Raw genomic sequence first — 17455 nt, forward strand, 5'->3', positions numbered from 1 at the left:
ATGTGAGTGATTTACACAGGGATAGAACTTAAATAGGAAATATTTTCAGTAAAATGATACTAAAAAATGATGTGACATAATAATAGCTAACAGTGGTTACTGTGTTTCTCTTCTGAGCAGTCTAGATGTGTTAACTTACTTTATTCTCATGACAGCCCTACAAGGTAGGCTGTATATTCTCATTTTACAGATGAAAAAAACTGAATCACAAAGAGCTTTAACATGATGCACAAAGTTTTACAGTGAGTAAGTGGTGGAGCTGGAATTTTAATTTAAGCATTCTGGCTCCAGAGTCTGTGCTCTTAAATGCAATGCCCATTAACAAAATTACACACAAAAAGGTACATTGCAGATGTAAGAAAATAAAAATGATGAATAAGAAGAACTAACACGCAAAGTTGAAACAGCAAGTTGAAGCTAATCACCCTGAAGCTGAAGAATAAAAAATAGAGACAAATAACAACTACAATAGTTTTGGTATCTCTTCTTTCATAACAAACCACCCCCCAAAGTTTAATAGCTTAAATTCATAATCATTTTAAAGCTTGCAGTTCTGTGAGAGAGAGTTCAGGCATGGCTCTGTGATTATGGCTCCTCTTTGCTCTGCCTGGTGTCAGCTGGGAAAGTTCAAAGGGGGATGGAGGATACAGAGTAGCTTCATTTACATGGGTTGGACCTTGATGGCTTTTTCATGACCTCTCTTCACATTGTTTCCTACAACTCAGCAACTAGATAGTAACAGAGTGAAGCTTAAAGCTGAGGCAAAGAATCAAGTCCTGCCACATTCTATTGCTCAGAGTTAGGCACAGGGGGTATCTAAAGTAGCCAAAATTATAGAAACAAAGTAGAAAGGTGATTGCCAGGGGTTTGGGAGCAGGGGCCAGGGGAAATTAGCGTTCAGTGTTTATAGAGTTTCAGGGTTGCAAGATCTTCACAATAATACAAATATACTTGCACTACTGAACTATAGACTTAAAAGTAGTTAAGATGATAAATTTAATGTTATGTATTTTTATTACCACACACATATAATTGTAGCCAGCCCAGATATATTCTAATATGTGGGGACAAACATAAGTTATCAAACGTCAAGGAACACTGGTTTCTTTAGGAAAAACTGGTAAGGGAAACCAGCCATAGATAACAAAACAAAATGGACCTCAGGAAATTGGGAACCTGAAGTTCTGGTGTTGAAATGAAATAATAATGATGAACATTTGACCTATAGAAATATATTAGAATAAATTTTGCAGGAATTATAGCAAATATTGAAAAGAAAGCATAAGCTATATTAACTAAACTTTTTTAGTAACTATTTATATATATAAATAGACATAATTGAAAGCATTAAATTTTGGGTGTGAAAAATAAGAAGTAGGAGTTGGTATTATAAGAAGTCTTTGTTGTTTGGGGGCACAGGGATCTCTCCAACCCTATATGCCAACACTGGTGTGTTTTGTTTGTTTTTCAGTTGCTGAGGCATAGGTTGCCTTATTTTGGAAAAATATATCATATTTTGGGATATATCATTGAAATCCAGAAATGACTTGTGAAAGAGAAAAAACAAATACTTTTCATCACTTGCCAAATATTTTTTTTTAAGATTTTATTTATTTATTCACGAGAGACAGAGAGAGAGAGAGAGAGGGAAGCAGGGGCAGAGGGAGAAGCAGGCTTTGTGCAGAGCAGAGAGCCCGATGCGGTGCTCCATCCCAGGACCCTGGGATCATGACCTGAGCCGAAGGCAGACGCTTAGCGACTGAGCCACCCAGGCGCCTCTGCCAAATTCTTTAGTAAGCTTTATTTACATCAGTTCACCTACTTTAAACAGTAGTCCTCAAAGGCAAATAATAATTTTCCCAGTAATTATGTAATTTGTTAATGGAATATTATACTTTTTTTCTTAAGATTTTGTTTTTTAAATGTGAGCTTTTAAACATACTAAGAAATGGCTTATATGTCTCCCCAAATTTTCCCATACCTTAAAATTTATATGGTTTTGTTTTTTACTTTTCAAACTTTATTTTTTCTGAATTTGATAAATTTTATGGCATGGGGAAAGAATTGAGGGGTGTGTGTGTGTGTGTGTGTGTGTGTGCGCGTGTGCGCGCACATTTTTTTTTTTTCCCCAGAATGAACAGAGTAGTTCATTTACTATGTATTGAATAGCTGTTCTTCCTCACTGGTTGAAAAGTTAGCCTACATGGATATCTGGATTCAGCAGTCTGAATATGCAGCAGATACTTAGATAGATACTTAAATAGATATTTAATTCCTTTTTTAAAACTGAGCTTCATGTCTACGGATCTACATAATCTCATGCTTAATTATTATAGCTTTATGATTTTTTTGTTACTTTATTGGGCATAATTGCTTTTTAATATTCTTTGTTATTCTGGCATATCATTTTTGAGAAGTCAACTTTAAATTTGCCATATTTTCCCCCTTATAATTACTTTGAGAGTTTGATCAAAAGATCATTAAATTCTTATATAAGTGTGAGGAGAAATTACGTTCCTATGATATTGACACTCCCAATTAGGATTATGATATATCTAACAAAAATGACTTATCTTTTGCTTTATATTGGTTTGAATATTTTGTGGTGAATTTTAATTCTGTGTATTTTGAAGTTCTGTGTACTGTTTGGATCATACTTGTTTCTAATGCATAATTTTTCATTTTTTATTGCTGCTCTGTAGAAAAAATACTCTTGTGAATGCTTTTTCAAATATCTTATTAAATTCTTATCAATATTAATACACTCTTCAATTATTCTCAGGGATTTAATGGATCTAATCTGAAAATATTTATGTTCTTACATTATTTACCCAATTTCTTACTTTTTGGTATTGCATTTGCTAGACATGTCAGAATAATATTGAATAAAAATAATAATTTGATCTTTTTCTTATCTACTACCTTTAATTTAATGTTTTCCCTTTGAAGTTGATATATTCTGTTGGTTTTGCATTAATAATTTTAGTTATAGTTTTATCTTGTATTTAGCCAAATTAGTAATAAACACTAAATTTTATTAATTTTTTTACTCTTAAAAAAGAGTTTTTTTATTGTTTTTTTATTTCTCCTTTAAATTATTAATTTGATGGGCCGTATTGACTTTTTAATGTGAATTCATCTTCACATTCCTGGAACAAACCTTTCTTTTGCATGGTATATTATTATTTAGTTTAGTGTTCAATTTATTTACTATATTTATATGTGATTTTTTTCATACTCCTGTGTTAAACCAATATGTACTTGCTTCTATTGTTTCCTTTTAGTGTACATACATTTAGAATTTTAATGTTGATAATTTGACACATCTATCATTATGAAATATTCCTCTTTCTCTCTGACAGTATTCTTTGTCTTGACATCTATTTTGTTTGATATTACACAGCCCCTTAATTGCATGGTATATCTTTTGTCCATCTGTTTACCTTTAGTATAGTTGTCTGTCTTTTTAGTTAAGATTCCTTTCTTGTAGACAATACATAGTTTCTCCTTATTCTTTTACCCAGTTGGATACTCTCTGGCTTTTCTTTGGAACTACTTAAAATGTAATTATTGATGTGGTGGGTTTTAAAGTCTCACACCACATACAATAATGAACTCAGATGGATTGTTGATGTCAACTTAAGAACTAAAAGAAAATTTCTGGAAGTAAACAGGAGCAAATCTTTTGACCTTGAATTTGGCAAAGATTTCTTAAAATAGGACATAAATACTAAGAATAACAATAGAATATAAATCAATAGGTTGAGCTTCAACAGAATTAAAAGCTTTAGTTATTCAAAAGTCATTGTTAAAAAAATGAAAAGACTGGAAAAAACAAATAATAACATACTTTTAAAACAAATATCTAACAAGTACTTATATTTAGATTATAGAAAATCTCTTAAACTTCAGTATCAAAAAAGTCAATTAAAAAATGAGTGAGACATATGAATAAACACTTCACCAGAGATAATATGTGAATGGTACATAAGCAAATGAAAAGATGCTCAACATTATTAAGAAATTACTAATTAAAACCCAATGAGGAACTGCTGTAAATCTCTTAGAATGTCTAGAACTTTAAGAAGCCAACCAAACTAAGTGTTGGAGAAGATATAGGGCATCTGGAATTCTTTTGCACTGCTGGTGGGGACAGAAAATCTTACAAACACACTGCAATCAGTTTGACAATTTTTTTTTTTTTAAGAGAGCGAGTAAGCCAGGTGGGGAGAGGCAGAGGGAGAGAGAATTTCAAGCAGACTCCACACCCAGCACAGAGCCAGATTAGGGGCTTGATCTCATGACTCTGAGATCATGACCTGAGCTGAAATCAAGAGTCAGATGCTTAACTGATTGAGCCACCCAGGCACCCCTCAGTTTGACAGTTTCTTAAGAAGTTAAATTTACCATGCCATATGCTTCAGCCATTATATTTCTAGATAAGAAATGATAAATGAGAAAAGAAAACATGTATTCATGCAAAGACAGTCATGGACACAAATATTCATCATAGCTTTATTTGTAATAGTACAAATTGGAAACAACCCACATGTCAATCAATAGACAAATGAATAAACTTATCATAACATATTCATGTAATGGAATACTAATCAGCAGTTATGAATCAAATTGAAGTAATGCATGCAACAACATGGAAGAGTACATATCATATAACTGCATGTTTTGCAGTTCCTCCTAGTCTACATGTAGGTGACTGCAAACATATGAGTGATTCCAGCCAAGGTTAGAAGAACCACTCAGTTGAGCCCAAGATTAAATTACCAACCCGAAGAATCATAAGCAAGGTATAGTTTCCTTAAGCTAGTAAGTTCTAGGGTGTTTTGTTACATAATAGCTAGATCACAGTTGCATCTCTGGGCAAAATTTTCTTCACATGTAAAATGGACATGAGGAAAATTGCACACCTGTGTAGGCTGCTTGACTTGGGATTTTGGTAAAAATCAAATGAAGTAATGTGAATGTCCTCTAAAAAGTATAAGATTAAAAAAATACTTTGTAAATCTATTTTAGTTTTTTATTATAAGACCTTTCAGGAATACTTGTCAACAGTATGGTTAAAACATGTTAGAGTTTAGGTTCTGAAATTTGAAAATCACATTTCATTGAGTTCACCTTGAGCCATTGATATAATGATGCCAGTAATGAGATAAATAAAGCAAGCTAGCATAATCAAAGTAATGCTAAATTGTAAATAGAAACAAAACTATTGTGTTACTCTATTTCAGAGATGCTAATAATAATATAACCAATTAAGTTGTGTTGTATTAATAGGAGATAATTTAATTTGTAATTAAAACCCTTCCCAGATTAAAAGGTCTGGTATGAAAACTATGCTTGTTATTGGGGGAACTGAACACTGAGAATTTCCATTAAATTTATTTTCAGTGAAGCAAAACCTTGCCTGAAAAAGTTCTTACATATGAACACATATAAAATAATACTTTCAAACACAATTTGTATTTAAAACACAAATATAATTTTTCATTTGTTATTTTATTTATAAGATACCCTTATGCAAGCTTCAATCACTATTTTTCTATATAAATAATAGAAATACAGTCTTTCAGCTTTTGTTCAAAGTTAAAGGGTCTATGCGTCCTGGTTCTAAATTAAGCTTGTAAGGGTACCTGGGCATCACATAGTATGTAATACTTACAAATGTATTTTAAGTCATTAAAATCCATTAATTTGCTGTGATATAGTAATAAGTACTTTTTTTTTAAAGATTTTATTTATTTGAGAGAGAGAGAGAGAGAGCACAAGCAGTGGGGAGGGCTAGAGGGAGAAAGACTCCCTGCTCAGCAGGGAGCCCGACGACTCAGGGTTTGATCCCAGGAACCTCAGATCATGACCTGAACCAAAGGCAGATGCCCAGCCAACCGAGCCATCCAGGTGCCCCTATAAGTACGTTTTGACAGGGAAAAAATGAGGTTCACGCAAATTTACTTCCACAATTTTACATAGCACATAGGATTTACTCAAGGAAGTAATTTAGAACCGGGTATATTGATTATTCCAGGAATCTGTTTTTGCCAGCAAGCTGAGTATGTGTTCACCCTTGTTATGCTCATTTTGATCAATTGATCAACGAAATGTATTAAGTTTTTAATAGAAACAGTATTTATTTTTGGCCTAAATGGTAAGTACAGGACAGAATAAGGGTCCCTGACATCAAGAAGACCCACATCTCAATGGAGTTAGAGGATACAGACAGATGCAGTCAGATAACATGTTGCCGAGTAGAGGAGGACAACTGGATGGTTGCTACATCTATCATTTTTTCCTGGATATGGGGCTAAGTGATGTTTCCATAGCTCCTTGCATTCATCTGGGGCTATGTGGCCAGTTCTGGGTGTTGGAATATGATCAAGTAGCATGTACCACTTATGCCTAGAGAGTTTAAGAGAAAGTGTACCTTAACTCTCTCTTTCTCTCTCTTTTTCTCCCTCTCTCTTTCCCATCTGCCAACTGGATGTCATTGCCTAAAAAAAACTGGCAGATACATGTTGGAGATGATAGAGTTTCTAACACCCCACTGACCTACTTTGGACTGTTCTGTGAGCTAAGAATAAACCTATTTTTGGGTTAAGCCATTGAGATTTGGGGGTGATTCATTATTATTGATCTATCCTGACCAATTCTTAAACATATTTACTTCATTCACTTAACAAATATTTACTAAGTGCCTACTGGGTGACAGGGATTATGCTAAAAACCCAGGCGGACAAGTAAAAACAAGACGGAATTCTGCATTCACAGAATGTGCATTTTAGTGTGGGAGACACAAATTAAACATATGTTTATATAGTGGAAATGGTATTGATTATGACTTGAACCATGAAATAAGTAAACTAGGTTATGTGACTGAGAGTAAATGAAGGCTATTTCAGGGGGAGTGGTCAGGGTATTCTTGTAGAAGGAGGTAGTAATGAAGCTAGACCCTAAAGGATTGCAAAAAACCCAGTAAAGCAAGGAGTCTGGGGAAAAGGCTTCTAGCAGAGGAAATATAGGACACAGAGAACTGTGTCTGGAAGAACTTGGCAGGTTCTGAAAATTGAGAAACTTGCATAAATTGAGAATAGGAAGAAAAGGCTTGTTGATTTGAGACTGGAGAAGCAGGCACTGGCTTCTTCATGTAGGATTTTGAGGGGGCATTTATTTACTTTTATGTTTATTCTAAGTGCCATAATACATGGAAGAGTTGTACTCAGGGGCATGATATGGGTTAGGGTAATTTAACATGAGTTAACGTGTGGAAAGTGTACAGATATTTAAAACCCTATATACATGCTACTGATGGTGGTAGTAACTATTATTATCTCTCAAATTATAACACTGGATACTGTGGGATATACGAATGGAGTATGGAGGTAAGAAGGAAACTAGAGAGATCACTTAGGCTATTCTGGTGTCCCAGGTGATGGCAGTAGCTTTGACCTAAGCTGGTGGAAGAGTAGATGGTGAAAAGTAGATGAATTGCAGATAAAGCATGACAGTGAATGTGGGAGCAAGGGAAAGGGAGAAGCAAGGAAATGCCTTCTAGATTTCTGGTGTTACTGTTAAGAGGTGATATTATTATTATTATTATTTTTTTTTTTGGAGAGGGAGTCATAGATTCCATTTTTGACGTTTTCAACTTGAGATGCCAGTGTGACATCCAAATGGAGAGGTCAGATAGGCAGGGGAAGATTTGAGTTTAGAGCTCAGAAGAGAAATCTGGGATGGAGATCTATATTTGAAAAGTCTTAGTGAAAGGATAAGCTTAAAGCCCTGAGACAAAATGAATCACTAGGAAAAGATTATGGACGGTAAAGAAAAGTAAGCCAAGAACTGGTCCTATAGGAAGTCACGATTCAGAGGTCTTGAATAAAAGAAGGAAATACTGAAACTCTGTCCTTCAGTTTGTGCCTACACAAATTCTAATTACTGTTAAGTTTCTGAAGCAAGCTAAGGAGCTCCATGGCTTTTGAATATACCATTCCATCTGTCCACAGTTCCTTACCATCCATGCCTCTTCCTTCTCAGTCATTCCCTGTGGGTTAGCAAATCTCATTCTCACCTTTCTCTTGTTTCTCAGTGTCTTCTTTCCTCTTGCTGTGTTTGCCTATCCAGTGTTCTCTGTTCTTCAGTCACGATCCCTGAGGGAATCAGACTATTTATTTGGCCAAGATAATTACCAACATTCTGATTCCCAAGGAGAGTGTGGCAGTCCACCTCATCAGTCACCTAACTCTAGTGTGTGGACGGTAACCCTTCCTGTAATTATCAGGGCTTGTTTCTGCATTGAGTAGCCCATTATCTTTTTTTTTTTTTTTAAGATTTATTTATTTGAGAGAGAGGGGAGGGCAGAAGCAGAGGGAGAGGGACAAGGAGACTGTGCACTGAGCACAGAGCTCCATGCAGAACTTAATCCCATGACCCTGAGATCATGACCTGAGCTGAAATCAAGAGCCAGACCCTCAACCGACTGAGTTCCCTCAGGTGCCCCTCAGTATCTTTTGCTTAAACAAATGGATTCTTTAGCTACAAGGAGCTTTGAAGATGGCATTTAAGTGACAAGTGTAGGAAAATATTGAATTGAAATTATTTCATCCTACCATTTCATTTGTGCCAAATTGCATCTCTCAAACTTCATTACCTTCTCTTTTCATCTATATCACCATTCTGAGAAGTGATTAGTATTATCTTTCAGAAGTCTTGCAGAGAGTTAGAAAGAAGTGGCAAGCAAAATATAAGTGTCCTGTATGGGAACTGGTTAGAAAAATGTTAAAGTTTGGTCATTTTTGCCAAACTTCTCTCAGATATTCCTCTTTGTGGTCCCAGAGTTTGCCTAAAATGGAGAAAGGAGGGCAGGAGTATAGACTTTAATTTTGTGGTTATAGAAAGAGGTAAAATAAATGTTGCATTTGTAAGGTGTGTGAATTTGCCCTCACTTTTATTTTAATTATATAATTTTCATTTTATTATGTTTGTGTTCTTACCACTTAGAACTGCCATTTTGGGGACTGTCATATGAAACATTTGGAACAAAAAGACTTTAGTTGGAGATGGGAATAATTTTGTTTTCCTTATTCTAGATGGACCATGACCTAAATTATTATCTTATATTTGGACAATCATGATTGTAAAGCCAGTGTCTTTTATCATGGATCTCTGACATTTGGATGAATGTTTTATTTTTAAATGCTGTTTTATGGAAAGAATAAGAAACACATTATTGCATTGCTGATTAGAGTTTGTGGTTCTTCCTTCAAAAAACTATTTTACTAACTCCTCCTTTGGAAAATAATTTTACTAGTTAGCTCAAAACCAGGTCTTTGGCCTTGTTGCCAATAAATAATACACTCTATAAGAATTTTTTTAAACATTTTTTAACTGACAAAGTGTTATGTTAAGATTAAGTTCAAAAAGTTTTTTAATTAAGTTTTTATCCTTGCAGTATTGAGATGAACATTACAGTCCCCCGAACAAAGAGTATCACCTTTCTTGGCAAATATGTTCTATTTTTCTGGTAGCCTATGAATATTTATTCATGAATATTTGATAGTTTCAGTGTATTTTGAATGCTGATTAAATATTCATATATTATACATTCATCATGTGATAAGTGTACTATAGGTACATGTTAAAATCAATACAACTTTCGATTGAAATAAATTACCTGCAGGATCTCATCCAGAAACTTTGCTTTTATAGATTGCCAATTTAAGAGGAAAAATCTCAGACTGCTTGTGGATTCATGAATGTCATAAATTTCACTGTGAAGAACTATTCAGGCCTCTGCCTATGGAGTTAATGCTGGCCTACTCCTCAGCTCCTGCAGTGCTAACTCCTCCAGGCTACTGTGTTCACAGAGCGGGTCTTTATGGAACATGTAAGTAGACCACAGCTCTTGCTGTGGGCAGCCTTGTAACACAAAGCTTCTTCCTCAGACCTTACAAAAGGCACTGCTATGAGGAAAGGTGTTAAGAGGTAGGGGATCTTGGAGTTTGATAGAGTAATAAAGCTCTTCGGATGGTGGTCATGGGGTTTTCTTGTTTTTATTTTTTGCCTATTCTTACATAATAACTGAATTCCTTATTTTCTTTTAGGAACCACTCTTCCACCCCTCAGTCATGTGGTTTGGGTGGCAGCCCTGCTCCCATGGCTTATAGGTATTTATGTGAGTCAGGCCCAGCCAATCAACTCACCAAACCACACTGCCCATGGTGATTAGTCCTGGGTGTTCAAACAGAGCAAAACCATTGAAAACATAGAGACTAGTTTGTTTGCTTTTTTTTTTTTTTTTTAAGTAGGCTCCACACCCAGGGTGGAGCCCAACGCAGGGCTTGAACTCATGACCTGAGATCAAAGACCTGAGCTGAGATCAAGAGTCAGATGCTAACTGATTGAACCACCCAATCACTCCTAGTTTATTTGCTTTTTAAATTTTAATTACAAAAATTTTTCTTCCTGAATTCCCCCATTCAATCTTGGCTGCCACAATCAGAAATAAAGTGTGAGGCCACTTTTTTTTTCTTGCATCTCTACTGGAAACTGAAGCAGCAGACAGTAACTGCTGCATGTCTGTCAGATGCATTTGAATTTTAATTTTTTTCTGAAATTATTAGGAGACATGCTGAATCTCTTTATTGAGATCACTAGCTGTAAGGATCACTTAAATCTAGGAGGCAGTGGGCACTTCCTTTGTTACCACAGGGGTTGTAAGTATCTGAAAGGATGAAGATAACACAGAGGAAAACAGATGAATACAGGGACAGATATGAAGTTCTGTGACATAGTTGGAATCTATAGATCCAAAGTACCTGAAATGGCTCCTGTTCCCTATAATTTCTGTTTGGTGTGTGTGCTCTATTACCTACAATTGAAGCGGAATTGTTTTGTTGCCTCCCCTTGAAACAAGATTGGAAATAGAGCAGTGTTTTCTCTTCAGTTTTAGATTATTATTTTACTATTTCAGAACAGTTTCAAATTTACAAAATTTGCAATAATAAAAATAGTATGAAGAAAAATCACATATAGTTTACCCAGGTTTACCTACTTTAACACTAGCCAATTTGCTTTGTCATCTGTTCTCTCTCTCTCTCCCTCTCCTTCTCTTTTTCTAATATATATACACGTGTATAAATACGTAAATAATTCTGTATATACCTATATTTGTGTAAATAATTACTTTAGAGCGATTTGGGGGTAACTTGCATATGTAGCTGTGGTCCTTTATCCCTAGATATATCAATGTACGTTTCCTAATAGTGATATCCTCTTACCACATCATGGTACTGTTATCAACTTTACAAATTTAGATGGCTATAATTCCTTAACTTACAGTGCATTTTCCAATTTATTTAAAAGATACTATTTATTTATTTAGAGAGAGCAAGGGGGGAGGGGCCAAGGGAGAGGGAGAGAGACTCTCAAGCCCACTTGGCGTTGAGTTCACAACCCGAAGTGGGGCTTGATCTCAAGACCCTAAGATCATGACCTGAACTGAAATCAAGAGTCAGACACTTAAGCAACTGAGCCCCCCCACCCCCCTGACCAGGTGCCCCTGTGCATTTTTCAATTTTGTCAGTTATTCAGTAGTATCCTTTATAGAATCCATCCCTGACCCTGTCTTCTCAAAAGCCAGACCAGAATCAGGTATTACTTTTCTTTGCCTTGTTTCCTCAGCCTCCCTTAGTCTGAAACATTTCCATGCCCTTTGTTTTTTATAACACTGACATTTTTTAACAGCACAGTTCCCCCCCCCCCTTTTTTTTTTTTGTAATAGAGCATTTTTTGTTGCTTTTTGTTGCTGTTTCTCATGGTTAGATTGAGTTTTCATTCTCAGCTGGAGTACCACATCAGGGATGCTGTGTCCTTCTCAGGTACACGGTAGCCATCTGAGATTCATTTTTGATGATAATTTTGATCACACAGTCAAGGTGCTTCCTGGTTTCTCCAATATGTAGTTGTCTTTTTTCCCCCCTGACTTGCAACTGATAGTCAGTCTGTGAAGAGACACTTTAAGACAGTGAAGATATCCTGCTCTTCATTAACATTTCCCAGTAAACTTAGCATCTTAATCTTGCCTGATCTGATTTTTATTTTGGTGGGTACAAACTGACAGTTTTGTAGTTCCAGCCTTACGTTCATGTTTTCTAATCAAATTTCTGCAAGTACATAATTTTTTCACTTAAACTTTTTATTTGGCATCATTGTAGATTAACACGCAGTTGTAAGAAATAATACAAAGAGAGCCCATGTCTCCTTTATCCAGGTTCCCCATTGGCGACATCTTCCAATATAATGTAACAAATAGGTGCTGACATTTTACAGTCAAGATACAGAATACTTTCATCACTTCAAGGACCCCTCATGTTGCCTTTGTATAGCCACACCCACTCTGTTTGCATTTCCTTACTGTCCTTAACTCTTAAAAATCATTAATCTGCTCTCTATTTTTAGAATTTGGTCATTTCCAGAATATTATGTAAATAAAATCACCTAGTTTGTGACTTCTTAGGATTGACATATTCCCTAATTCTAATTCATGTGGCAAAATAGTATTCCACATCATGAATGCACCATGGACATTTGGGTTGTTGTTGCCAGCATTTTTATTATGAAGAAAGCTACTATAGACATGCATGTACAGGTATCTGTGTGAACATAAGTCTTTATTTCAATGAGATAAATGCTCAGAAATACAATTGCTGGGTCATATGGTAGTTGCTGTTTGGTTTTCTAATAAATGGCCAACTGTTATAAGAGTAGCCGTACCATTTTACATCCCCATCAATAGTGTGTGAGTACCAGCATTTGGTGTGGTCACTGTTTTTAGTGTAGCCATGCTCACAGGTGTGTAGTGGCAACTCATTATAGTTTTAATTTGCATTTCTTTTATGTAAGTTTAGAATTATATCAGAATTATATCTTTAATTTTGCTTCAACCATGAAATATAACTAGAAACTCAGTAGGAAAAGGAAGGTCTATTTTATTACCCATGTTTTTGCCTGTAGTGTTCTCTCATCCTTTCTGATATCCCAAGCTTCCTCCTCTGTTTCTTTTCTGTTTGGAGAATTGTTAATTGTTTCTTTTCTGTTTCTTTTCTGCTTGGGGCTGTTTTTATAGAGTAGCTTGGCTAGCAACAAATTCTCTTAATTTTCTTTCACCTGAGAATGTCTTGGTTTCCCCTTCCATCCTGAAGGATATTTTCACTGAGTATAAGATTCTGGATTTTGAGTCCTTTTAGCATTTGAAAAATATTGTCCCACTTCCTTCTGGCATCCATGTTTTCTGATAACAGGTCATTTAAATTCTTTTCTTCCCTAGCAGTATGGTGGTGTTTTTTTCTAGGTGATTTCAAGTTTTTTTTTTTGTTTTTGTTTTTTTTTTGTCTTTAGTTTTCAGAAGTTTAATTATGAAGTTTTTTGTGTGTATTTATTGGGTTGATCCTTTTCAGGCTTTGCGCAGCTTTTTGAATCTATAGTTTTATATCTCTTGCTAAGTTTAGGAAGTTTTCAGCCACTATTTCTTACAATATTTTTTCAGTCCTAGCCTCTCTTTGTTATCCTTCTGGAACCCTGATGACATGAATATTAGCTCTTTTATTACACGTAAGTCCTTAAGACGCTGTTCATTTTTTTTTTAATCTACTTTTTTTTCCTGTTCAGATTGGGTTATTTTATCTTCAGTTTGAGTCTTTCTTATGTCTTTTTCACTCTATTCTGAACCCATTCACTGAGCTTTTCATTTCAGTTATTGAGAAGTTCTAGTATTTCTATTTGTTTTTCCTTAATATCACCTTTTTCGTTTGGTGAGATTTTCTATTTCTTTGCTGGATTATTTTTCCATTTGTTTCAGGTATGTCTGTTGCTCATTGAAGCATTTTATCATGGCTACTTTAAATACTCTGTCAGATAATTCTAATATCTCTGTTAACTTGGTGTTTGCATCTATAATTTTTTTTATTTTTTGGCATTCAGCTTTAGATTTTTTCTGTTTCTTGGTATGATGAATGACTTGTTTTTAACTGGGACATTTTTGTATTATGTTATGAGTCTCTAGATCTTCTTTAAACCTTCAGCTTCCAATGGCTCTTTTAACACAGCTCCTCTGAGGGAAAGGGGAGAGGGCACTGTTTTATTACAGTCATGTCGAGGTAGTGATCCAGGTTTCTAATTTCAGGTCTCTCAGTCTCTGTTGACACATGAAAAGGGTGCTTCTCATTACTGCTTGGGTGTAGCTTGGAGTTGGGCAACCCCTACAGTCTCCACTTACTTTGCTGGAGATCACTCTGTTAGTGCTGGGTGGTAGTGAAAATCCTAACCATACTGTCATCCTCTGATACTGCCACAGTAGGAAAAAGAAGGGCAGAAGAAGGAGAAGACTCCCCTTGTGTTCTCCACTGATGTTACAATAGGGTGATCTTTAGTGGCTGGCCACCCTACTTGACCTTCTCTGATACTCCCCTTACAGGGATGTTAGGGCACATCTTAATGGTCTCATGAGGTCAAGTCTAGACTCTCCATTCTTCCTTTGCTCATGTGGGCGTGGATGGGGCCATAGTATTTTTCTGTGGTATTAGACTGAAGTAAAGCAGTACTCTACTGCTAAAAACTAAAAAAAACTAAAAGTTTTCTGTCTAGGGGTGCCTGGGTGGCTCAGTCGGTTAAGTGTCGGCCTTTGGCTCAAGTCATCTCAGGGTCTTGGGATTGAGCCCCAACTCAATCTCCCTGCTCATCAGGGAGTCTGCTTCTCCCTCTCCCTCTGCCCCTTCCGCCCACCTCCTGCCCCTGCTCATGCTTTGTCTCTGTCTCAAATAAATAAATAAAATCTTAAGGAAAAATTAAAAGTTTTCTGCCTTGCTCGGATTCCATTGTTGTGATCCTTTGGCTAGATGGATGGACTCTGGTGGGGCTTTTCTTCCTGTGCATTTTGGTATTTCTGGCTTGCTCCAAACGGAGGACATGTAGTGGGAAAAGAAAACTCAGGGAGGTTACTCCCATGACTTTCCTAGGTCCTTGGCTCCTAGCTGGCCTGCCTTTTATTCTCCACCTTTCAGTATCTTCTTATTTTTGTCTTAAAAATCCTGTCCAGGATTTTTAGGTGTGTTTATCAGGAGGAATAGGCAAAACATGTCTATTCCATTTGCCCATAAGCTGACATCAGCAGTAGATTATTTTTAAAATTCCTTCCCAGTGCTCCCCTCTCTGTTGAGTCAAGTCATCACCATGCAGTGGAGAATTTGCTGAGTGGCCTCTGGGTCTTCATGTATATCGGCCTTTCTACAGAATAGAGAGAATATGGATGGAGAGCAGGGCAGGATTTGTTCAGGGTGCAGTGTGTGCTCTTGGGTTCCAAGAGAGCAGAGAATTTTCACTTACATTTCTGCTAGATTTTTACCTCCTAGAGAAGTTCCTAACATGCAGTAGAAGCTCAGTAAATGTTTTTGAAGAAGTTAATGATCTTGGAAATATCTAAGGGCAGAGAAATGCAATTCCTATTTGGTTTTTGATCTTGACCCGCAGTTATCAGCATTGGCTTGTAGACCTCAAATACTCCTAAAGTGTTGTAAACTTAAATTTGATTATACTGAAATTGCCTTTAAGGGGTAAATATTATGATTAAATTGATTATTATAGTCTTAAATGAAAGATTATCCTCGAAATACAAACCTATTTTTTTTTTGTTCTGAGGTTTTTTTAATAGTTCTCTCCAAAAAATATGAAGATACGCACCATGTGATCTGCACTAGTAGGTAACTTAACAGCAGTTTTGGGGGGAACCTTTTTGGGTGTGGCTCTTATTACCTCATTGCTGGTGCACTCTTGATTTTATGAAGTAGTGGGAGGTAAGAAAGAGCAATTGGATATGTATGATAAGACATTGTGTATTTAAACCGATTTCTATCTCTCAAACCACACTTGGAGACTTTTCATACAATAATATAGGAAGTACTTCAGAAATAGTTATTTTTTTCCATAGTGAATCTTGCTAGTGAGGGAGGGAAATGCTACTAAAAAAGAACAGCACACTGAAAAATGATTCAAACAAATGTGCTATTAGAAACATGCAATTAAAATAAAGTGGTGAGTAAAGATGTGATGCCTTATTTCTTACAATTCATCTATGAACATCCATACTTTGGGACTCATAAAAAGGATGAATGAGTTTTCTTTCTGTTTTATTAAATCTGTAAGTCATGGGAAAATACACAGATCCACACTTCTTTCCTCATATCCCATTCATCTATGAGAGAGGCTAAAAGTAATGGCTCAAAAATATTCCCCATCTTTGTCAGCATCATATAAGGCTGTTGATTGCTTGTTTCCAACAAATAGTGATGAGCCAACAACTCTGAAGCACTCTAAGTTCTGTCTCCACACCACTCCCCTTAAAACTACCAGAAGCAAATCCATTCTAGCTGCTTTTGTGTTTTCAGTCTCATTTTGTAACCTTAATACCATCCATTTAGCTCTCAACAAAGTATATAAGGCTTTTTTTTTTTTGAGGAAGAAAAATGAACATTTTATGTTTTGAAATCATGTTTAATAATTTAGAACCACACTTGGGTTTCTGTTCTTAGACACTGCATCCAAATCCCTGATTATCAGTAGATTTGATTATTGAAAGCACAGGATAAAAGTTACATTGCAATGTATAAAAATGCTGATGAAGAGCACTGGAATGCTGTGTGGCACAGCTTTGATTTACACATGAACTTGGGTGGCCTGTTTTTGATCATTAACCTGTGAATTATTGATACCCTTAGATCAATGAAATGGTTTCCTTTCAGCTTGTCTCAATTTGCACTTCTTTCAAAGAATGAAGTTTTGCTGGTTGCGCCTTTGTTTCACTTCCTTGAAACCTAATGGTTCAAAATCCATGTGAGAAGATTCTATTGCATCTTGATATTTTAGATAATTAAAAATAACTCCTTGGAGGGATGGCCTTTCCCTTCAGTGCATTGGTATTTCCCCTTTGTATTAGATTCTTGTATAGTACTGGTTTTTAAAATAAGAATTTGCCTTGATCCTGTAACTGTTTTTCCTGATTTCCTTGACCATTTGACATCAGAGCTATTCAGGTAAGGACATCTCCTTTTTCCTTCCTTCCCCTCCCTCCCTCCTTCCCTCCTTCCCTTCCTTCGTTCTCTCTTTCTCTTTCTTTCTCTCTTATATAACCAAGTTGTCAAGTGACAAAAACCAACATTATTTCACCTGAGATCAAAAACTTGATGTCACCTTTGAGTATATCCTCCCCCGTACTTTTCATGTGCAACCAATTATCAGTGTGTTGATGTGTGTTGTGTTTTCCTATAATACCTCATCAGTCTGTTTCCCCTATTCCAATTGTTGCTACCATAATTAAACACTTGTAATAATCACTGGTTTTCACTGCCTCCAATCTTGGATCTCTATAATCCAAAGCATTCTTTACTTATAAGCT

At 35.8% G+C, this 17455-nt stretch overlaps 1 non-coding gene across 1 annotated transcript; it reads right to left on the minus strand.

Moving 5' to 3' along the window:
- Positions 1-10471: 10471 nt before the first annotated feature.
- On the minus strand, positions 10472-10600 carry LOC113919101. The gene has a single exon (XR_003518831.1). It is a non-coding gene; the product is annotated as a small nucleolar RNA SNORA31 (small nucleolar RNA).
- Positions 10601-17455: the final 6855 nt, after the last annotated feature.

The sequence above is a fragment of the Zalophus californianus genome, chromosome 1 (genome assembly GCF_009762305.2).
Source record: "Zalophus californianus isolate mZalCal1 chromosome 1, mZalCal1.pri.v2, whole genome shotgun sequence".
NCBI classification, from domain to species: domain Eukaryota; kingdom Metazoa; phylum Chordata; class Mammalia; order Carnivora; family Otariidae; genus Zalophus; species Zalophus californianus.